The sequence below is a fragment of the Mustelus asterias genome, chromosome 19, assembly GCF_964213995.1.
Source record: "Mustelus asterias chromosome 19, sMusAst1.hap1.1, whole genome shotgun sequence".
In the NCBI taxonomy this organism is placed as follows: Eukaryota; Metazoa; Chordata; class Chondrichthyes; order Carcharhiniformes; family Triakidae; genus Mustelus; species Mustelus asterias.
Window position 1 is genome coordinate 83,167,986 of NC_135819.1, and position 25,226 is coordinate 83,193,211.

General features: G+C 44.3%; 1 protein-coding gene across 3 annotated transcripts in view; it reads left to right on the plus strand.

Moving 5' to 3' along the window:
* The window catches only part of LOC144508105 (semaphorin-3D-like), a 283,772-nt gene that overhangs the window by 143,845 nt on the left and 114,701 nt on the right, over positions 1–25,226 (plus strand). The gene's annotated exons all lie outside the window — the stretch shown is intronic.

The following is a 25,226-nucleotide window of genomic DNA, read 5'->3' on the forward strand; positions in this document are numbered from 1 at the left end:
GAACCCGGGTCCCTGGTTCTGTGAGGCAGCAGCACTAACCACTGTGCCATCGTGCTTTTGATTTTTGATTTGATTTATTATTGTTGCATGTATTGGTATACAGTGGAAACTATTGCTTCTTGCGAGCTATACAGACCAGGCATACCTTTCATAGAGTGCATAGGGGAGAAGCAAAGAAGAGAGTGCAGAATGTAGTGTAACAGTTTTACCTAGGGTGGAGAGAAAGATCAACTTAATAGAAGGTGGGTCCATTCAAAAGTCTGATGGCATCAGGGAAGAAACTGTTCTTGAATCGGTTGGTACGTGACCTCAGGCTTTTGTATCTTTTTCCCTACAGACGAAGATGGAAGAGAGAATGTCCAGTGTGCATGGGGGTCCTTAATTATGCTGGCTGCTTTTCCAAGTCGGTGGGAAGTGTAGGCAGAGTCAATGGATGGGAGGCTGGTTTGCGTGATGGACTGGGCTTCGTTCACGACCCTTTGTAGTTTCTTGCGGTCTTGGTCACAGCAGGAGCCATACCAAGCTGTGATACATCCAGAAAGGATGCTTTCTATGGTGCATCTGTAAAAGTTGGTGAGAGTTGTAGCAGACATGCTGAATTTTCTTAGTCTCCTGAGAAAGTAGAACCGTTGGTGGACTTTCTTAACTATAGCGTCGGCATGGGGGGACCAGGACAGGTCAGGGCCTGGACAATCTGCCCACCTCGAAGCTTGAAGCTCTCGGTTATGACTGTGACCAGCCAAAGGTGTACAAGGAGTATAGTAGGGGGCTGAGGACACAGCCCTGTGGGGCACCACTGTTGAGGATAATCATGAAGGAAGTGTTGTTGCCTATCCTTACTGATTGTGGTCTATGGGTTAGGAAGTCTAGAATCCAGTTGCAGAGGGAGGAGCCGAGCCCTAGGCCATGGAGTTTGGAGATGGGTTTTGTAGGGATAATGGTGTTGAAGGCTGAGCTGCAGTCAATAAATATGAGTCTGACATAAATGTCTTTGTGATCTAGGTGTTCCAGGGTTGAGTGTAGGGCTGGGGAGATAGCGTCTGCTGTGGACCTGTTGCGACGGTAGGTGAATTTAGTGGATCCAGGCAATCTAGGAGGCCAGAATTGACTAACTTTTCGAAGCACTTCATAATGATGGATGTCAGAACCACCGGATGATCGTCAGAGCTAAATATTTGCTAGAATTGAATGAAAGTTTTCAGTTATGCAGAAAGATTAGAAAAACTATCCAAAAAACAGAATACTGTGGAAGTCAGAAATCTGAAATAAAAAATGGAAAACGCTGGAAATTCTCAGCAGGTTGGGGCAGCATCATTCACATAATGATCTTCTGATAAAGTGTCTTCCAGACTTGAAACGCTGGCTCTCGGTTCTCTTGCCACAGATGCTGTCAGATCTGCTGATCTTTTCCAGCGTTTTGTTTCTCTGTCTATACAATGCTGCCTAACCTGCTGAGAATTTCCAGAAAAGCTGTTGTTGTTCTCCCAATAGCAGAGGACGATTGGAACAAGTTTGACAGAAGTGATTAAAATTCTGTAGGGTTTTGATAGGGTGAATAAGGAGAAATAGATTCAGCCCAGAGTCAGATCAGTCAGCGCAGGACACAGATTTAAAATAATTAGCAAAAGATTCAGTGTGGATGTGAGGAAAGAAATGTAAGATCCTAACTGTTACCAACTAGTTTGCATTTCCTAAAAGTGTAGTTAAAGCAAATTTAATAACACCCCAAAGAAATTCCATAAATAAGGGAGAAATTTGCGATGCGGTGAGAACAGGTGTGGAGTTAATAGTATCTTCAAGGAGTGCTTGTTGTGAAGGAGGTATGGAGACAGATGGAGAGAGTAGTAGGTAAGTGAATAAGAAGTGATGAAGTGACAGTTTCATTATTACTATAATTTTTATTCTGAGTGGGAAGGTTCCAGTGGAGGACTGAAGATGGTAAGAGTTCCAGAGTTTGCAGTTTCTGGGGAGAATGAGCTTGATCAGGGACTGTTTTAATGAATTGTGATTTTAAACAGTGAGCATTGCAGGTTAGTGAGGAAGAGTGCGTGGGATGAAATATTCCCCATTGAGGTGGAACAAGAAAATTCATTTTCACTCTCTGAAAAGCTGTGCTGGGTGTCAGAGGTAGGTAAGTGTGTCTCACAGAGAAACAACATGACTGTTATCTTGTTTGAATTGTAAATCATGACCTTTAGATCTACTTAAAAAAATATGTTAGTGTTATTGCAATGTTTAAAACTTATTTGCAAGTTACTTTGTAAATCAAAGGGTGAAAATTGTGAACTTACTTCACACCAGTTCCCCTGGGATTTTTTCAGGCTTTCATTTTTGTTTGAAGTGACTGAATATGTCAGTTTGAAATATTAAGTGTTTGAGGAAATCAATTTCCTCTGGTGCTGGCAGGCAGATGCTGGAGATCAACTTACACATCGTTAGACCAAAACACAGGCAGCTTTTCCTGATGGGAAAGGCCTTCGTGTTGTGCGGCACAAATGCTACCGAAGTATTTACCTGGTTCCAGCTAATGCTTTGTTTTATTAGTAAATTGTGAGCTCGTGCTGTGCCATCAACTTAAATCAAACTAACTTAAAGCTTATCCTCACCAGAACAGACTGCAGTAGCTCGCACTCTGCACCTTGGCAAGTGGTTTAAAGAGGGGCAATGTTAAAAATAGCCCATAATTTTGCAGGAGTAGTTCATTTGTCAGGAGTGAGCCCAACTGAACAGTGAATGCTTGAACTGTAAAAACATTGTGTTCAACAGAAAGACGTTAATAGTCACAGAATTACAATCATCGCAAATCTTCTTAACCATACACAGTGTCTGTTAAACAGTTCCTCCACTCTGCTGTAGTTGATGATCTAATGATATATTGGAACTCAGCCTCTCTTCATGTCTAGATCGCTCCATTAGCTTCGCTCCTAATTGCGGGACATTGCACACTTATTCAGTGACCCAGTAGGTGGAAGTGATGAGTGATTGTAGTGTTAGTGCCACGATGATGGATTCATTAATGGGGCATTACCCAGCCACTTATGACAAAGGTACTGAGATTAGGAGAAGGTTGATAAGCAGTATGCACTTTCCTGAGGATTTGAGCTTGTGTTGCACAGACATCAAGCTCAGCACAATATCAATAAACCAATTTACTCAGCAGAAGCTCCAGCAGAGGACAGGCTGATTGGAAAGCGATGTATTGTGATTTGTTCTTTAAACTGAGACTCTAATTCAGTCTGCATGTTCAAACTGAAGTCCCTGCTGGAGAACATGATCATGGCCGAGACACTTGGTTGCCCAGCATCTGATTTTCACGCGTTCAGGGGTTTCCGAAACACCCAACATGCTGACATGAAACGCACCATTTGCTGCATTAGTAACATTCAAAAATGATTGCGCAATGCCTGAATGAAACTTGCACCTGGAGCACAAGGCGTGCGAATGTGTGTGTGCGTACGTGTGTGTGCGTGCATGTGTGCATGCGTGTGTGCGTGTGTGCGTGTGTGCATACGTGTGTGCATGCGTGTGTGCGTGTGTGTGTGTGTGCGTGTGTGTGTGCGTGAGTTTGTGCGTGCGTGTGTGCGTGCATGCATGGGTGCGTGTGTGTGTGCGTGAGTTTGTGTGTGTGCGTGAGTTTGTGTGTGCGTGAGTTTGTGCGTGCGTGGTTGAGTGTTTGTGTGCGTGTGTGTGCATGCATGAGTGCATGTGTGTGTGCATGTATGTGTGCATGCATGAGTGCATGTGTGTGTGCATGTATGTGTGCATGAGTGTGTGTGTGCATGCTTGTGGTCACAGGAAAGGGTGCAAGATCCACCACTCTCAACATAATGAGCAATAATGTAAGATGCAAAGTCAAAATTGACACTGGAGCAAAGAGTAACATGCAATCCAGTCACAGGTTATGGGAAATTAACCTGTATGCACCAGGTCCAGCACCAAGACTCACCTCATAGTATATGGTGGACAGACAATCCATACCAAAGGTGTAGGAACACTTCACCACACATACAGAGCAGTTTCATGTTCCATATATTTGATCAGAACATAAAGCCACTTTTAGGGCATCGGAACAGCACTGCATTGAAGCTCCTTCTACTTGATCCAGAAGTGCATCCTCTACAACCCCAAGCCATAGAGACGACAGCATGTCGAGAGCTCTTCACCGTCACATCAATGGTAAGCTACCAGTTGTACATGAGACTAGCTGACCCAGTATCACCAACAGTCAATGGTCCAAGAAGAATATCAGTAGTCATGAAGCAGAAAGTCATTAATGAGCTGCATTAGATGATGGCACAGGTATCATAACATCTATCGATGAGGTCCAGATTGGGTTTCAGCAATAGTGGCCAGAGTAAAGAAAGATGTCACGGTCAGGATACACATTGACCCACTGCACTTGAATAGAGCACTGCTCAGACCAGTTGTCCTGAATGAAGACAGTGGAACAGGTGACAGCAGATATGCCAAATACCAAGGTGTTCATCATTCAGGATGTGTGGGTTCCGGTAGACCCTGTTAGTTGAGGAATTCTCAAAACTAACCACATTTGTGTCTCCAATAATCAGATACCACTTCCTTCACCTGCCCAATGGGAATGCCACTGGTGAAACTCGCTCAGGCCCACTCTGCCAGACTATTGTTGATGACATCCTGATTTGGGTCCGTACTGTACAAGTACATGATGCGCGTCTTTGTCTCTTCCTTGACAGAATCAGGATCATCTAATTAAAGCTGAACCCTGTAAAATGCAGATTCAGGGTCAACTCAGTTCCCATCTGGGCCATTTACCCACAGCCGATGGTGTAAAGTCTGACCCAGAGAAAGCAATGGCTGTATGACAGATGGCCATTTCCATGGACAAGCACATATGATTGGCATTTTGGCAATCGAGGTGCTGTCCTCTTGTTGAATTCAGGAACGTTTTTGCAGGTGGACATCACATGCAAGCAACTGCATGACATCATCATGAGGGGCTGGCTAGAGTCCTCAAGAGAGTTTCCCCATGAGCCCGACACATTCTCACCATCAGGAATAAACTGACCAGACAGGATGGACTGACTCTGCGACGCCACCAATTCATTATCCCCACTGCCAATGGTCTGTACATAGTTTTCTATTGCACACACATTTACATCTCATGCCACTGGATGTCTCAAGGAAAAAAGGAAGATGTAGACTGGGTGGTCACATGAGAACATGATGTCGCGATGACAAAATAGGTCACATGGTGGGAGTGGGGGAGTTACTTGTCCCCGGAGCATGGGCAGAGGACAAGTGTTGTATGTAGCTGTTGAGCTCAGGAATAAACTACCTTTGTTAGAAGCCCTTGTCGGTGATTTAAGAACCCATAACATTCTACAGGTACAACAGGAAGCTGTGAAAGTGACACTATTCCTGTTGTTGCCAGTAGTATGTGTTTGGAATATAGCCCGTGACTTTTCCACAGACATACAAGGAATCGCAGAAGCAAAGCTCTCAGTGATGAGTTGCTATGTTGCAGAGACTGAGTTGGGAAGAAGCAGAACATTTTAAAATGGATTTATTATTAAAGTAACCAGAAAGTATACAACTGAAGGATATGACCCTGTGGGGCGGGGGGCGGTGGGGGGGGGGGGGGGGGGAGAAAAAACACCAATATTCTGCTCAATTTTACTTCACAAATTCCAGGGAAACGGCAATGTTTTGGTCTATAATTAATCTCATGATTCAGATACTCATTGATTGTTTCAACCAGTTTTGAAGTTTCATTAACTGCAATTAGGGTGTTGGTGATAAATTTCTGAAAAGAGGCTGGCATTATATGTACTTAATTAACCTTGTAGCTCATATCCAAAGGCCTTCTGGCTTCAAAAGGGGCCAAGCTATTGAGAAATGTGGTCATGTTGTGATTAATGCCACCTCCAGCCTGGACCCCGGTCTGAAAAGCGCAGTTTATGTGAAATTCAGTGGAGTATTGAAACAGCATAATTCATCACAACGTGTGAAGTGTTCAAGAAATGTGTATTTTCAGAGAAATTGATGGGAGAATTCAGCAGTATAATTGGGAGCTCTGTACAAGGGGCTTTGATGTATGCCATGGATTTATAAAAATAAATGAAATGTTTTGTGTATAAAGGACCTTGTCGGGGCAGTGGAGTGTGCTGGAATTCTGTATTGTGTTGCTGCTCTTTCTAAATCTGTCCTTTGCCTAATGTTAAAGCTTAGCAGTGGAAAATGACAGTGAAATCCTGCACTACCTCCCTATTTGCTGTGGTTCTGAGTGAGTTTAGCACTTGCAGTTATGATGATAGAAGCTATTATTATGTTAATAAAGGCCTTTTCAATTGGGAATTATTACGTTCACTAACACATGGTATTTTTAGGATTTGATTGAAGGTTTGTGGCTTTTGTCTGTTGGTTCTAAATTTATACTTTCAGCTTTTATGCAATTTTGATAATTTTATGCTGGAATGATTTTTTTTAGTTTGTACAACAGGTGTTTGCAAAAGAAATGTTACTTTGCTGAAGACTGCACCACTCCTCACAATGATAACACAACGACTAGACCCGCATTTCCCTCTTCAACTCACTTCTGTACAGGACCTTCACACTATTGAAAAGAGAGATTTGCTCCCATCACTAGCTCTCTGGTAGAAACACTGGTGTTGTCCATCAAGCCAGCCCAGATATCAGCCAGTCGGCCCAGACATCAGCCAGCCCAGACATCAGCCAGCCCAGAGATCAGCCAGCCAGCCCAGACGTCAGCCAGTCAGCCCAGACATCAGCCAGCCCAGAGATCAGCCAGCCAGCCCAGACGTCAGCCAGTCGGCCCAGACATCAGCCAGCCCAGACATCAGCCAGCCCAGAGATCAGCCAGCCAGCCCAGACGTCAGCCAGCCAGCCCAGACATCAGCCAGTCAGCCCAGACATCGGCCATCCAGCCCAGACATCAGCCAGTCAGCCCAGACGTCAGCCAGCCAGCCCAGACATCAGCCGGGCAGCCCAGACATCGGCCAACCAGCCCAGACATCAGCCAGTCAACCCAGACATCGGCCAACCAGCCCAGACATCAGCCAGCCCAGAGATCAGCCAGCCAGCCCAGACATCAGCCAGTCAGCCCAGACATCAGCCAGTCAGCCCAAACGTCGGCCAACCAGCCCAGGCATTGGCCAACCAGCCCAGACATCAGCCAGCCCAGACATCAGCCAGCCCAAACGTCAGCCAGCCAGTCCAGACACCAGCAGTCAGCCCAGACATCAGCCAGCCCAAACGTCAGCCAGCCAGTCCAGACACCAGCAGTCAGCCCAGACATCAGCCAGCCCAAACGTCAGCCAACCAGTCCAGACACCAGCAGTCAGCCCAGACATCAGCCAGCCAGCCCAGACGTCGGCCAACCAGCCCAGACGTCGGCCAACCAGCCCAGACATTGGCCAGCCAGCCCAGATTTCCCTTGCTGGGGTGTTGGTGTAGGCTGCAGTCGGACAGCTGACCCGGGAAAAGATTCGGAGGCAGCCACGGGGGGGGGGGTTGTTGGGCGGTGGGGGTGGGGGTGTTGGGGGGGTGGGGGGGGGGGGTGCCTGGCGCAGAGGTGGGTTGTGTGAAAGGTCTGCCTTGGTGCTGTTTGTATCTGATTTTGTTAAATATGTGGACATGAATGCCTATCTCATCACCACATCTTCAATAGCCCAACTGTGCCGCTTTGGCTTTTGGCTTGCGCCAGATCATTTCTTTGTAATGTCAGTATGGTGTACTGTCTGAATGATAACCACAAAGTGTTTCCAATCAGAAGTTTCATTGCAATCATCTAATGAAGACAGGTTTGTCATTTTGACGCAATTTCTCCTGTTTATATTATATCGGGTCACTGACCCACTGATGCGCGTTATCACACACGAGGCTTGAGATGCTCAAGGAAGTAAAGGCTTTTATTTACTATTACAACGAAGCTACCATGTATAGTACACGATCCCAGACTGAGGGGTCCCAGACAGAGCAGTGACCTTTATACCTCTCCCAGGAGGCGGAGCCCGACTGGGATGTACCATAATAACTATAATACAGGTGTAACAGCCCAACCCTAACCCCAACAGCAACATATATACATACTCGTCGTACTGGCCAGACCCTGGCTCAGTACTACCTAGTGGGAACCAACGATGGTTCACCACACCCACTTATTAAAATTCTTTCAGGGATGTGGACCAGGATTCATTGCCCATCCCTAATTGCCCTCGGGAAAGTGATGCTTGGCTTGAACTACAGCCGTCCATCTGGTGTCAGTATGAAATGAGTGAACAAGATTACTTGGTCGGCTCTGTATGAACACAGTTATAAAATGAACAAAGGCGAGGACTCCCATTCAGACAATTTCTTGTTTTGTTTTTGTTCCAGATTCCCGGATATTCAGGATATTTTTAATAAGTCACTCTTGGATTGTAGGTATTTCTGACAAGGCTGGCAGTGAAATTTGAGTTTACTAAAAATCTGGAATTAAAAGTCTACTGATGACCATGAAACCATTGACGATTGTTGTAAAAACCCATCCGGTTCACTAATATCCTTTAGGGAAGGAAATCTGTCGTCCTTACCTGGTCTGGCCTACATGTGGCTCCAAAGCCACAGCAATGTGACTCTTAAATACCCTCTAAATGACCCAGCGAGCCACTCAGCTCATGAGGCAATTAAAGATGGGCAATAAATGCTGGCCCACTCAGCAGCCCACATCCCATGAAATGTTTGATTTAACTGTGTTGCTGATCCGCAGTTGCCTGTGAGAAGGTGATGGGTTATTATCTTGAATGGCTGCAGTCAGTGTGGTGAAAGTGCTCATTGCTGTGACGCTGGCCATTTCCATTAAAGCCTCACAATGAACAGCAGTGATCTCCGTGCCTGAGGAGAGGTTTGTAAGTATCTTTGGGGTTTCTGCTTATGGAACTTAGCTGTAAATATTTTTGATTCCCTTGTGAAATAGTCATGGAACATTCCTGCACTTGTAACCAACGAACTGCTCGACCTGAGTCACCATTTGCAGCCTGATGCTGGGCTCTGTCCCAGCGTCTGATGCTCAAACAGTATCTTTCTTTTAAAGAGTAGCTCCCGAAGAACTTCCAGACTTTTCTGCTCCCTCCCCCTCATAACCGGAAAACATGTTCACTCTCTGGACACCGCCATATGTTCCTGGGATGTAATCCAGGTCTCTGGAGAGCAGCTTCATCCTCCTCCACCAACACAAGAAAGACCTTACTGAATGAATAAATTTCCCACTGTGTGATGAATTGATGGCTTCAAACAGAAAGAAAGATCCCAGCTGGGCTAGTTGGAGGTATTTGAATTTAATATATAACCATCTGATGGCCAAAGTGCAGAACTTCATCAAATCACGTTGACAAAAGGAGTGATTTTTTCCCCCTCCTATCATATCCTAACCTAACCCTGCGAAACATTCCAAAGGTCATGGATTGACTTGGGGGCAAAACCCCCTTTCACTTTGAAATGTCATTTGGAGAAAGAAGATCAGGGAAAGTTTCCCAGATGCAGCTGAAGCTAGGATACAGTTCTGCTTGAATTCATGATTCAGAAAGGACATTTTTGCTGCTCCGCTTTTGCCATATGTGTGGTCCTTGAGAACTTTTTTTAAACAAATCGATGTTGGGCTCTGTTGTGTTGATTTGTGCAGACCTGAAACTTCAACAGAGGTAAACACATCCTCATGTGTGACTGCACCAAAAGTATTTGTCGGCAAGCTTCAATGTCAGTCCAGTGATTTCAGAATTAATTTTCACCACTGACCAAGGGTTCTTTTACATAATTGGCGTACTGAATTTCACGAACATTTCATTTACCCTCATGTATGTGTGTGTATATCCGATAAATGCTGCATTATATTCCAGTTGCTAATTACCATGTGTAATGGATAGTAAACAAGAAGGGTTTATGTTGCAAGTTAAGATCTTAAAACTGATCTCCAGATTGTTCCATTGCCAGAAATTAAATAATTTTTCATTAAGGATGCATTAGTAAATCCCTTATGTTCATTTTAGTAACCTTTGTACATTTCTGTGAGTTATTTTGTGTCCTTTAAATCCTCCATATCAGTGACTATATCCTTCTAGTGATAATTTCAGTGCCCAAGAGGAAATCTCTGTTTGTGAATTGGTGACAGGCTGCTTTATTTCTCCCTGTGTTGAGGGGATGTAAGGTTATATTACAGACAGCTAGTTTCTAAAGTCTATATTTGAGTCTTGCAGTAATTTTCTTTCGAGGGTCTGAAGCGAATGTTGTCTTTCATCAGGAAAGCCTGGATTGTCCTTTAAAGTGATATTACTTTGGATGGCAGGAACAGAGTTCAGTTTATGCTGAGGTTTCACTTCTTTGATCAGTCAGTGTGGCATTCAGCATATAAAGGATAATGGAGTCCCATTCAGATTAACAAGGTTAACAATTTTCAGTGGAAGCACACCCTTCTAATAAACAAAACTATTTACAGCCACAGCTCTAATGGAAGAGAAGCAAATGAGAAAATGAGTAGGGCTCCCTCTTCAAAGGTGCGCCCTGTGTTTCACCACCCTCTCCCATGCTGTCTGACCACAGTGTGTCTGTGATGATGTCTACAGTTGTCTAGCAGTCAGTTAGATACCAGCCCCTGTACTTTTTTTTATTCATTCCTGGGACATGGGCATTGCTGGTTGGCAGCATTTATTGCCCATCCCTAGTTGCTCCTGTTCAGAGGACATTTAAGTGTCAACCACATTGCTGTGGCTCTGGAGTCACATGTAGGCCAGACCGGGTAAGGATGGCAGATTCCTTCCCTAAAGGACATTAGTGAACCAGATGGGTTTTTCCGACAATTGACAATGGTTTCATGGTCATCAGTAGATTCTTAAATCCAGATTTTTGCTTTATTTAATTCAAATCTCACCATCTGCTGTGGCGGGATTCGAACCCGGGTCCCCAGAACATTAGTTGTTTCTGGATTAATAGTCTAGCGATAATACTACCTCCCCTTGGTCTGGGGACAGGAAAGAGTAAAACAAAATAGAATTAAAAATAAAATTCCTCCTCTTCCCTTTCAAAAGACATGGGAGCCATCTTAAGACCATAAGACCATAAGACATAGGAGCGGAAGTAAGGCCATTCGGCCCATCGAGTCCACTCCACCATTCAATCATGGTTGATTTCAACTCCATTTACCCGCTCTCTCCCCATAGCCCTTAATTCCACGAGAAATCAAGAATTTATCAATTTCTGTCTTGAAGACGCTCAACGTCTCGGCCTCCACAGCCCTCTGTGGCAATGAATTCCACAGACCTACCACTCTCTGGCTGAAGAAATTTCTCCTCATCTCTGTTCTAAAGTGACTCCCTTTTATTCTAAGGCTGTGCCCCCGCGTCCTAGTCTCCCCTGCTAATGGAAACAACTTCCCTACGTCCATCCTATCTAAGCCGTTCATTATCTTGTAAGTTTCTATTAGATCTCCCTTCAACCTCCTAAACTCCAATGAATATAATCCCACGATCCTCAGACGTTCATCGTATGTCAGGCCTACCATTCCTGGGATCATCCGTGTGAATCTCCGCTGGACCCGCTCCAGTGCCAGTATGTCCTTCCTGAGGTGTGGGGCCCAAAATTGCTCACAGTACTCCAAATGGGGCCTAACCAGTGCTTTATAAAGCCTCAGAAGTACATCCCTGCTTTTGTATTCCAAGCCTCTTGAGATAAATGACAACATTACATTTGCTTTCTTAATTACGGACTCAACCTGCAAGTTTACCTTTAGAGAATCCTGGACTAGGACTCCCAAGTCCCTTTGCACTTTAGCATTATGAATTTTGTCACCGTTTAGAAAATAGTCCATGCCTCTATTCTTTTTTCCAAAGTGCAAGACCTCGCACTTGCCCACGTTGAATTTCATCAGCCACTTCTTGGACCACTCTCCTAAACTGTCTAAATCTTTCTGCAGCCTCCCCACCTCCTCAATACTACCTGCCCCTCCACCTATCTTTGTATCATCGGCAAACTTGGCCAGAATGCCCCCAGTCCCGTCATCTAGATCGTTAATATATAAAGAGAACAGCTCTTGAATACAGTTTGGTAGCTGACTGAACCTACTATCTTGTACCTCCATCTTTAACACAGGACAGCAGTCATACAGCAGCAACAGAGAGGCAGGCTGTGTCCTGACCTTGGCAATTTGTGGTCCTGTATAGACCCAGCCAACATCCCCGCTGATACTAGCAGCTGGGTGCAGAGTATCGATAGTCTCAGCCAGGATCCAGGGGGGCAATACTTACTGACATAGGCAGTGTTGTGGCACAGTGGTTAGCACTGCTGCCTCATTGCATCAGGGACCCAGGTTCAATTCCAGCCCTGGGTCACTGTCTGTGTGGAATTTGCATGTTCTCCCGTGTCTGCGTGGGTTTCCTCCGGATGCTCCAGTTTCCTCCCACAGTCCAAAGATGTGCAGGTTAGGTGGATTGACCATGCTAAATTCACCCTTGGTGTCAAGGGATCTAGCAACATAAATACGTGGGGTTATGGGGATAGGGCTGGGTGGGATTGTTGTCAGTGCAGACTTGATGGGCTAAATGGCCTTCTTATAAGAACATAAGAACTAGGAGCAGGAGTAGGCCATCTGGCCCCTTGAGCCTGCTCCGCCATTCAATAAGATCATGGCTGATCTTTTTGTGGACTCAGCTCCACTTACCCGCCCGCTCACCATAACCCTTCATTCTTTTACTGTTCAAAAATTTATCGATTCTTGCCTTAATTACATTCAATGAGGTAGCCTCAACTGCTTCACTGGGCAGGGAATTCCACAGATTCACAACCCTTTGTGTGAAGAAGTTCCTCCTCAACTCAGTCCTAAATCTGCTTCCCCTTATTTTGAGACTATGCCCCCTAGTTCTAGTTTCACCCACCAGTGGAAACAACTTCCCTGCTTCTAACTTATCTATTCCCTTCATAATCTTATATGTTTCTATAAGATCTCCCCTCATTCTTCTGAATTCCAATGAGTATAGCTATATACTGTCGGGATTCTATGACATTCGCGAGAGCACCAGGAGATTGTCACTCTCATGTGGCCTCGAGGAAAAACCTGAATGCTTCTTGTTCTAAAAGGGAAGGCAGGAAATTTTAAAAAAGCATTTTGGCCTTCTTTCGGATCCTGCTGACCCATGCAGCTGACCAGTAGAAAAGCTGCAACACATTCCCCAGACAAAACTCTGGTTACAATAGCAGCAGGGCCCAAGGCCATCATCAGAACTTAATCTGCGTATTCAAAGAAGTACCTGTTGCTTTCAAATATCAAAAACAATTGGAAATTTATCAGATTTGATATGGTCTTCAACATTTCCAGCTTCAGAAAATAAAGGGAAAGTAATCTTTCAGTTTTAAAAAATGTCCCTCTGGGGTTATGACTGACTTGTTACTATAAAGATCAATGAGGGCGATTCTCCCGGCCTGTTGCATTGCTTTTATATCGCAACAGGCTGGCAGACTCGAGTGGAGGCCGTTTCGCGGGTGCCCCGCTGGGCGCCACGGTCTCCGCGCGTCTCCGACAGCCGGATTCCGACACCGTCAGCTCCACATCTGAAATCAGTGCGGAGTTGTATAAGTCATGCAAGTGTGAATTTACATATCATTTGAATCTCATTCGCAGGCCCGGGACTGAAGTCTCTGGGCCAGCGAGCATCTCCCCTCCCCCTGGCAGAGTGGTTCATTCCAGTGGGGATTACGGTAGCTCCCCATTTGTGGGGAGCTGGCGGCCCGACCCTGCTGAAGTGAAGTGGGGGCAATCGAGGCCCACCAGAAGGTCAGGAGCCGGGTGGGTGGGGTGGGGGGGGGGCATAGGAGGCTTGGGTGGGGCCTCTGGGGAGGTGATTGGCGGGGTGTGGGGTCCTACTATCACTCTGCATTTGGGCGGGGGGTTCGGGGCTGCCGGGTGGGAGAGAGATCGATGGGAGGAGGATTGGGAGATTGGGGCTGCCGGATGGGGTGGGGGGGGGGTGGGGGGGCGGGGGGGGCGGGATCATTGAGGCGGGCTGGGGACAGGGAATGAGTTGTCGAGACTAGCCCAGGCATGTTGGGGAGGGGCCATGGGGGAGTCACATGGCCGGTGATGTGGAAGCCGGCAGTGCGGTGGTACTGTGCGGGCGGCGATCTCAGTGCTGACAGATTGCGCATGCGCAGTGGCCCGCTCAGCGCTATGCTGCCGGCTTCTCCAGCGGGAAGAGGCCCCACACACTGATTTTCAGTGTGATTCTCGCTAGTGCCTTCTGCAGTGCTCAAAGTGTGGGAGATTCACTCTGAAACTCCGCTGTAAAAACCAGTGGGATTTACTCCAGTTTTTATGCGAATTCGGCACATAGAATTTTTTGGGGAGAATCGCCCCTCAAATTCCTCCAATTCCCATCATTGTCTGTATACATTTACACAGCATTCTGTGTAACTAACGCCACAATCACTGTGAAACCTGGTGCTGTATATTTGGTGGATACAATTATTGTAATTCCAGAATTGGAATTTCTTTCCTGTCTATTTCATCGCTCAGAATAAACTTACCTCTTTGAACTTCACTTTTAAACTGTCTATCCATCATTCTAATTATTTTCGGTTTACAAACCAGCGCCTCGCTGTCATTCTCCAAATGGATTGTCTGTAATTAAAATGAGTTCAGAGAAGTGATGGTTATGTTGGGAGAAGTGAACTCTGTAATAAACTGTACTGGCATTTATTCCATTCACATGAATACCTTTTATGATAATGAGTGGACTTCCTGTGGTATTGCTTGTGGATAACCTGAGTCTGCATAACAGCTGCAAACACTGTGTCACTACCAGGAACTGTCCCTTTGAGAGCTTTGCTTATAGACAAGTTGTGTAAGTCAGGGTTAGGGAGAGAAATCGTGGGCCCTGGTCCTTCTCCTGTTTGAGACCCCTGATTCTAATGCTCCCCCCCACCCACCCACCCAACCTCCTTTGTACGATACACTTCACACCCATGGCTTTGTTGGACACACAATGTGGTCTTTCATATTATACGCCCAGCTCTGCTTTGTTGAACCTGTCCCTGTGCAATGTGTGGATAGCAGTGTTGAATCTCACAAACACCACAAACAACAATCCCAAGTATAATGAGAATATCCCGAACTAGCAGTGATACATTCTATTGGTGCAAGATTCCTGCTTTCAATTCCAAGTTTAGCAATGGCAAAATCTTCCAGCAAACTATCCACCAATCAATTCACCTGCAATAGTGCAGAATCTCTACCTGCACAAGTGAGGTTGGTTAACAGAAAAATCAGACTTTGCATTGAATGATAAATATGGTTTTGTGAAGGGGAGGTCAGGTCTCACTAACTTGATCGAGTTTTTCGAGGAAGCGACGAAGATGATTGATGAGGGTAGGGCAGTAGATGTTGTCTACATGGACTTTAGTAAGGCCTTTGACGAGGTCTCTCATGACAGACTGATGCAGAAAGTGAAGTTGCATGGGATCAGAGGAGGGCTGGCAAGGTGGATACAGAACTGGCTCGGTCATAGAAGTGGCTTTTGCCACCAAATAAACCTGTTGGACTTTAGCCTGGTGTTGTGAGACTTCTTACTTGGTCATAGAAGACAGAGGGTAGCAGTGGAAGGGTGCGTTTCTGAATGGAGGGCTGTCATTTCCACTCCACCTGACGAAGGAGCAGCGCTCCGAAAGCTAGTGGTGTTTGCTACCAAATAAACCTGTTGGACTTTAACCTGGTGTTAGACTCCTTACTGTGTTTACCCCAGTCCAACGCCGGCATTTCCACATCACAAGTGGCATTTCTCAGGGATCAGTGCTGGGACCTTTGCTGTTTGTAATATATTTAATTGATTTGGAGGAAAATGTAACTGGTTTGATTAGTAAGTTTGCGAACGACACAAAGGTTGGTGGATTTGTGGATAGCGATGAGGACCATCAAAGGATACAGCAGGATATAGATCAGTTGGAGGCTTGGGCGGAGAGATGGCAGATGGAGTTTAATCCGGACAAATGTGAGGTAATGCATTTTAGAAGGTCTAATTCAGATAGGAAATATACAGTAAATTGCAGAACCCTTCAGAGTATTGATAGACAGAGGGATCTGGGTGTACAGGTACACAGGTCACTGAAAGTGGCAATGCAGGTGGAGAAGGTAGCCAAGAAGGCATACGGCATGCTTGCCATCATCGGCCAGGTCATTGAGTTTAAAAATTGGCAAGTCATGTTGCAGCTTTATAGAACCTTAGTTAGGCCGCACTTGGAATATAGTGTTCAATTCTGGTCGCCACACTACCAGCAGGGCGCGGAGGCTGTGGAGAGGGTACAGAAAAGATTTACCAGGATGTTGCCTGGTATGGAGGACATTAGCTATGAGGAGAGGTTGGAGAAACTTGGTTTGTTCTCACTGCAACGACGGAGGTTGAGGGGCGACCTGATAGAAGTCTACAAGATTATGAGAGGCATGGACAGAGTGGATAGTCAGAAGATTTTTCCCAGGGTGGAAGAGTCAATTACTAGGGGGCATAGGTTTAAGATGCAAGAGTCAAGGTTTAAAGGAGATGTATGAGGCAAGTTTTTTACACAGAGAGTAGTGGGTGCCTGGAACTTGCTGCCAGGGGAGGTAGTGGAAGCGGATACGATAGTGACTTTTAAGGGGCGTCTGGACAAATACATGAAAGGATGGGAATAGAGGGATATGGTCCCTGGAAGGGTAGGGGGTTTTAGTTCAGTCGGGCAGCATGGTCGGTGCAGGCTTGGAGGGCCGAAGGGCCTGTTCCTGTGCTGTAATTTTCTTTGTTCTTTGACCATTATGCAATGCAACATGCAGCATATTAATTGCCTGTAAAAGTGGGGGAGTGTTTACACTCTCCTGTTCCTTTCAGGTCACTAACATTTAATTGCTGCGAGGAAGTACTGACAGAATCACTCAGAGTTTGATTGTGATGTGGTGAGGGAACTTTGTAAAGTGGCAAGGGTCCCTTTCAGGTTGAATCTTAGATGCTCCGAGCATTTTAAAATGTTTGAAAGGGAGATGTGCTTCCTGTGTTCACTGATGAACCCTTTGTAGCTTTAGTCTGATGCCAAGTTAGTCTGTGTAACAATAATAAAGTATTTTACCATCATTATGAGAAAAGACAATTTACTTAAAGAATTTGAAGAGTATTGTTCAGAAGTAGGCAGTATTAGGCACAGTGTAATTAAATTCCGTCTGACAGTAAAATATCAGAGCAATTGGCCAATTTTGTAAGTGAGTTTTTATTATCTTGGTTTTGCAAGCTGTAAAATTGTACAGGTGTATCCCGAAAATGTTTGCTCAATATTTCAGCACTGAGAAACTTTGATCCAACCCAATTAGTTCAGCAGACAAACCAATTCTTTTCATGAAGTGTTTGGCCTTGAAGTAACTTTTGAATGAACAATTGATCTGATGCCAAATGCTTCAGAGAACATGATTATCACAAGGAAAGCAAGCTGCGGAAATACTACACTGAGGTGGCATTTATTACTTCATGAGAAAACTTGATTCTGGATCTCTGAGTATGAGAGGTAAAACACAGAGTTTTTCAAATTGATTGGAACAAATATAACCCATCAGTGCAAGTTGTAGCACAAGCTACACAGCTGCAGTGAAATTATTAACTCATATTAACCACATGAAAGTTGTGGATTTATGTTGACTGCATGAACAATTACACTAACTGTGATGTGAGATGAGGTGGTTTAATATAGGCAGCACAATGGCACAGTGGTTAGCACTGCTGCCTCACAGCGCCAGGGACCCGGGTTCGATTCCAGCCTTGGGTGACTGACTGAGTGAAGTTTGCATGTTCTCCACGTGTCTGCATGGGTTTTCTCCGGGTGCTCTGGTTTTCTCCTGCACTCCAAAGATGTGCAAGTTAAGATGATTAGTGGGATAACGGTGTGGGGTTATGGGGATAAGGAGAGAGCCTGGTTTTGATACTCTGTCAGGGAATCAGTGCGGACTTGATGGGCCGATTTCTGCAAGGGCACAGTTTCCGTACAGTATTACACCGACAGCTGCTTTTCCACACACACACAAATGGATACCATCAGGCAAAAGCAGCAGGCCTGGGCAGCTCTCTCAGCTAGCTTTTTAATCCCTTTCCTTATGTATTCAAACTGGACCTGGCATACACTACTCAGTCTAGGCAATTACACCCAGGGTGTTTGAAATGGGATGATAATTACGGAGATGGTGCTCAACCTTTGGATTATTTTACAATGACCTTGCCTGGAAACAAGAGGAGTTCCATTGTCCTTTAGAGAATCCCCCTGCAGCCATTCCTGACAATGGCTAACTGCACATTGATGTGGAGATGCCGGCATTGGACTGGGGTCGGCACGTAAGAAGTCTCACACCGCCAGGTTAAAGTCCAAGTCCAACAGGTTTACAGTAAACCTGTTGGACTTTAACCTGGCGGTGTGAGGCTTCTCACTGACTGTACATCCTCAGCCATCTTTGGGGCTTGTGTCCATTTTAAAATATAAAACTCAGGTCTTTTAAAGGTCAGCATTTCTGCGTATAATTTAATGGTTTGTTTTTTCATCATCATAACACATGCAGTAAAGGAACTGGATAGGCGGTTGTGCCAGCACTGTCTGGCTGTGTGTACCTTCATTCAGGAAACCGGCACACAGCTACCTCAGCAGCAACATTCTTCACTGGGCTTCAAAACTCAACATCAAAATAAAATTTAAAACAGAGGTTTTCCGAAGTATTGTTGTCGTGCTTGTTCAGTGTTTGTCTGTTTGTTGTCCTTCACTTTCAGGAAGAGAAATCAATGAGTTTGTGGACAATTTGTGGCAACACAGTGTTGTTTAATTCCAGTTAGAAAACTCTCGCTTTTGCTTTTTGTGGTCACAAGAAAAGCAAGAATGATGGATATAGGTTTCTGTCTGCTCCTGACTGAACACTGATTGCTTGTGAAATAGTGTGTATTTGGTTTCTACCTACACTGCGATTTTGGCAGAGGCAATAATTGAAGTTCAAACATTTATTTCCAGAAGATTGAGGAAATTGGTTCCATTTATCGAGGTCACTGTTAGGTGGCTCCTGTTCGCCCTTTGAAAGGGACCTGATAAAAAGTCACTTTCCCTCAATGGGGATGAGAGGAGTGGAGAAAAATCAAGAAAATTATTCAAGGTTTAAAGTTTATTTATTTGTCACAAGCCGGCTTACATTAACACTGCAATGAAGTTACTGCGAAAATCCCCTTGGCGTCACACTCTGTCGCCTGTTCGGGTGCACTGAGGGAGAATTTAGCATGGCCAATGTATCAAACCAGCACGTCATTCAGACTGTGGGAGGAAACCGGATCACCCGGAGGAAACCCACGCAGACACGGGGAGAACATGCAGACTCCGCACAGACAGTGACCCAAGCTGAGAATCGAACCCGGGTCCGTGACACTGCGAGGCAGCAGCGCTAACCACTTTAAATTCTTTAAAGAGGGTGCAATATATATTTATAAAAATTGGCGATAATGATCTGAGCAGCTGTAACCTCTGATACAACCTCTTAGCCAGTGAGAGGAGCTTACATATAGTTCACCTTTCCAAACATGGAGGTTTTGATGAGCCCAAACTAAATAAATTGCTTCACAACAGATGTCACGAACCAGCATGGCTTTGACATTGAGAGAGTTTTAGGTTACCAATGCCTGAAGCATTTGTATGAAATTCATTTGTCTGCTGTTTTAACAGTTTCCTCATCCAATTTTTCATCACTGGTTTAAACCTGTCTGAACAAGAAAGAAAATTCCTCCACTTGTATTTGTTAATATTCATACGGTTGAATTTCAAGCCCAGATATTTTACATTGGAAGAGGGACCTTTGGATTTCCCTCAGATCCTTGTGCCTGGTTTTGTGGAACTCGTAAATGTCTCAAATGTTGACACGGAACCCAGAACTAGCCAGGTGTGTTGCTGCCGTTACAGAAATGCTCTTTGCTGAGTATAAACATGTGAACACAGTGGACATGAAGCCCACATGAAGATCCAGAGTCTTGCATGGTCTGATTTCCCCAATACCAATGTGAAACAAGAGGCTTCAGTCTATTTTGTGGCCTCAAAGTGAAGATGAGCCTTTGGAGCAAGATTGTTGCAATTTTGAGTTGAATCAGGCCCAATAGGTTCATAAGATAAGTTACTAAGATATAGGAGCAGAATTAGGCCATTCAGCCCATCGAGTCCGCTCCGCCATTCGATCATGGCTGATATGCTCCTCATCCCCATTTTCCTGCCTTCTCCCCTTAACCCTTCAACCCATTCCCAATTAAAACTCTGTCTAACTCCTCCTTAAATTTACTCACTATCCCAGCATCCACTGCACTTTGGGGTATGGAATTCACTTTGGGAGAAGTAGTTTCTCCTCAACTCTGTTTTAAATTTGCTACCCCTTATCCTAAGATTATGACCTCTCGTCCTAGAATGTCCCACACGAGGAAGCATCCGCTCCACGTCTACTTTATCCATACCTTTATCGTTTTGTATACCTCAATTTGATCTCCCCTCGTTCTTCTAAATTCCAGAGAGTATCGGCCTAAACTGTTCAATCTCTCTTCATACAACAGACCCCTCATCTCTGAATGTGGGTGTCTGACAAACTTTTAATTTAAATTGGTGATTATTTAGAATGTGGATTAAAATAATATTATTTGACAAATATTTGTCAACCGAAAGGATGTTATGCCACCTTTCGACTGCAGATAACAACTTGACAGTGCTCCCTGTGAGTTGCAGCACGGTGCTGCAGAGTGTTATATTTGCACCATCCTTGAGTCTGGGTTAAGCAGGATATTTCAGCGTATCTATAATGCCCTGACAGCAGCTGAGTGGATACTGATGAAACTTTCAACCTGAATGAACAGCAGACTATTCGATCAGCCTTTTCCAAACATCTTAGGAAAATTTATTCAAGGCATTTAAGGAATGAATATGTGAACTCCAGAAGTTGTTCATTCCTGTTTGGTGGAAAGAGAACAGTGGCCTAACCATAGCTTACAAGGAAAATTAGAGATGGTATTAGATTCAAACAAAAAACATTCAAATTGTCAAGTAAAGCAAATAGACCTGAGGATTGGGAGCAGTTTAAAATTCAACAAAGGCGGATCAAGGGATTGATTAAAAAGGGAAAAATAGAGTATGAAATTAAGCTAGTGGGGAACAGAAAAACTGACTAAAAGTTTCTATAGCTATGTAAAGAGAAAAAGATTGACAAAAATGAATGTAGCTTCCTTATAGTCAAAAACAGGAATTCCTAATGGGGAACTAATTCGTACTTTGTTTCTGTCTTCTCAAAGGAGGATGTGAATAATTTACCATAAATTCGGAGAAACACAGATTTTAATGAGGAGCTGAAGGAAATCAGTATTAGCAGAGAAATGGTTTTGGGGAAATTAATGGAATAAAGGCAGGTAAGCCTCCAGGGCCTGATAATCTTCATCCCAGAGTACTTAAAGAAGTGCCCCTAGAAATAGTAGATCCATTGGTGGTCATTTTCCAAAATTCTTTGTACTCTGGAATGATTCCTACAGTTTGGAGGGTAGCTAATGTCAGCCCACTATTCAAAAATGGAGGTGGAGAGTGAACAGGGAACTATGGACCAGTGAGCCTAATGTCAGTAGTAGGGAAGTTGCAAGAGTCCATTATCAAGGATTTCATAGCAAAGCATTTAGAAAGCAAAGTCAGCATGGATTTCCGAAAGGGAAATTATACTTGACTCAGATTGAAAGTTTCATCAGTATTCACTTGGTGAGTGTCTGGAACAAGCTGCCAGAGGTAGTAGTAGAGAGGGGTACAATTTTGTATTTTAAACAACATTTAGACAGTTACATGGCTAAGATGGGTATAGAGGGATATGGGCCAAATGTAAGCAATTGGGACTAGGTTAATGGTAAAAAAGGGCGGCATAGACAAGTTGGGCTGAAGGGCCTGTTTCCATGCTGTAAACCTCTATGACTCTATGACTCTAAATCTACTGGAATTCTTTGAAGATTTAACTGGTAGAGTTGACCGGGAGAACTGGTGGATGTGGTTAATTTAGACTTTCAAGATGGCTTTCGACAAGGTCTCATATAGCAGACTACACTGTGAAGTTAAAGCGCATGGGATTGCAAGTAATGTCTTGAGATGGATAGAAAGCTGGTGAGCAGACAGGAAGTAAGAAGTTGAAAAGAATGGATCTTTTTCCGATTGGCAGGCAGTGACTACTGGGATGCCGCAGGGCTCTGTGCTAGAACTCCAACTCTTCACATTATATATTAATGACCTGAACGAGGGAACTGAATGTATTACCTTCAAATTTGCAGATGATGAAAAGTTGGGTGGGAGGGTGAGCTGTGAGGAGGATTCAGAGATGCTTCAATGTGATTTGGACAGACTGAGTGAGTAGCCATCTGCATGGCAGATGCAATATAATGTGGATAAATGAGAGGTTATCCACTTTGGTAGCAATAATAGGAAGACAGATTATTATTTGAATGGGTGTAAATTGAGAGACACTCAGCGAGATATTGGTGTCCTCATGCATCAGTCACTGAAAGTAAGCACACAGGTACAGCAGGCAGTAAAGAAGGCGAATGGTATATTGGCCTTCATAGCGAGAGGATTTGAATATAGGAATAGGGATGTTTTACTGCAATTGAATAGGGCGCTGGTGAGGCCACACCTGGAGTATTGTGTGCAGTTTTGGTGTGCTTACCTGAGGAAGGATGTCCTTGCTGTAGAGGGAGTGCAGCAAAGGTTTACAGGCTGATTCCTAAGATAACAGGACTGTCATACAAGGAGAGACTAAGTCGAGTGAGAGGGGATCTCATAGAAAATTCTAACAGGGTTAGACAGGGTAGATTTCGAGAGAATGTTCCCAATGGTGGGGGAGTCCAGGACTAGAGACCATAGTTTGAGGATGAGGAGTAAGTCTTTTAGAACTGAGGTGAGGAGAAATTTCTTCACCTAGAGGGTGGTGAATGTGTAGAATTCACTACCACAAAAAGTAGATGAGGCCAAAATGTTGTGTGATTTCAAGATGGAATTAGATGTAGTTCTTGGGGATAAAGGGAAATCAGGATATTGAATTCGATGATCAGCCATGATCATAATGAATGGCAGAGCAGGCTCGAAGGGCCGAATGGCCTACCCCTCCTTCTATTTACTATATATGTTTCTTTGTATGTATGCATTGTTTAGACTTTGGAAAGCCCAAATTTAGCATCACATGATCTGTCTTTCACTTTATGTTCCCTCAACTTCAATGGCTTCCCTTCTTGAATTTTAAAAATAAATTAACATGGAGTTTTGGAATCTACTTTAAAGCTTAGCACATTCTTGTTGCACTGATTGAAGTGGTACATTAATTGCAGAAATTGGGTAAGGATATCTCCTGAAAGTGGCTTTCTCGTCGACACCCAGACTGAATCATGATTTGGCTCTGATTCTCCTGCAATGTTCATACTATTGTGCAGCAGAATCTACCTTACAGCGTATAAATAACTTGAAGAAATGTAAGAATTATTAATGCTGCCTTGTTTAAAGTCATGACAGCGAGCTTTGTCAGCGTGTCAGGATAATGCTGAAGTATGCATCTTAGCATTTGTCCTGAAGACCTGTCAATCCTCTTGTCGTGGCATTTTCAAACAAACTGACAAAGCAAGTCATTTTCTTCACTCTGAAATGCCAGATGTATTTTAGGTAACATGATCTCCAAGTACATTCTTTAAAAATCAGTCAACCAGCAGATAACAGGCACTGCGATCTGTAGCACAACGGAGAGCTGTGCATTCATCCTCAGAGGAACGGCATGAACAGCATGGCAGACTGTATTGGACTTGCTTACTGATATGGGCCTGAGATGGAAGTCTGGCCTATAGAATGCTGGCTGTCCCCTCCTAATGATGAGTCCAACCATTTTAACCAGTTCAGCTGCCTCTTTCTTCCAAGGTGCACTGGTTATCTCCATATTGCACACTGTAAGCCGCATATTTGCTGCCATTTTGGATTAACATTGATCAGTGATTAACATCAAAGGGAGGCAATGGCCTTGTGGTATTATTGCTAGACTATTAATCTAGAAATTCAGATAATGTTCTGGGGACCCTGGTTCGAATCCCGCCATGGCAAATGGTCGAATTTGAATTTTTAAAAAAATATCTGAAATTAAAAATCTACTGATGACCATGAAACCACTGTCAATTGTTAGAAAAACCCATCTGGTTCACTAACGTCCTTTAGGGAAGGAAATCTATCATCCTTACCTGGTTTGGCCTACATGTGACTCCAGAGCCACAGCAATGTGGTTGACTCTCAACTGCCCTCTGAACAAGAGCAACTAGGAATGGGCAATAATTATTGGCCAGCCAGCGATGCCCATGTCCCAAGAATGAATAAAAAAAATATTGCTTTTTAGGAATTATTTGCCACCACCCTGGAAATGCTCGCTACCTCCTATTACTTCCTGAGTGACACATAGTTCATCTGAAAATCAAAACGTCCTCACTTTCTTTTACACATTGTCTGAATTGCCGCTTGTTACAATATTACTTACTTATCTGCAATGCATGCTTGATTTATTTTCCAAAGATCTATGAGAATGTTTCCAATTTAGTTATATTCCATCTCTTCAGCCACGTGACAATTGTGAAGGTCGTGTCTCTCTGGAGGTATCCTTAATTTAGCATTAACTAACTGTGAAGGGGGCATTTATTGTCAGTTTTAGTCAATGGGAACTAATTTAGCAAGAGGTGAGTCACAATACTAATCAGAGATCCTGCAAAGCAACACAAGTTATAGGTTAGAATTAAATAGACTATACTCTCACTCTTAGGGTTCATTTTTAATGGATTTTTAGATACATGTCCTTGATTCTCCCCACATGAACATCTCTGATGTGAAGGATGTGGAGATGCTGGTGTTGGACTGGGGTGGACAAGATGAGAAGTCACACGACACAAGTTATAGTGTAACAGGTTTATTTGAAATCACAAGCTTTTGGAGCGCTGCTCCTTCACCAGGTGACGTTCAATTCTCAGCTTGGGTCACTGTCTGTGCGGTGTCTGCATGTTCTCCCCGTGGCTGCATCGGTTTCCTCCCGCAGCCCAAAAGACGTGCAATCTAGGTGCATTGGCCATGCCAAATTCTCCCTCAGTGTACCCGAACAGGTGCTGGAGTGTGGCGACTAGGGGATTTTCACAGTAACTTCATTGCAACGTTAATGTGAC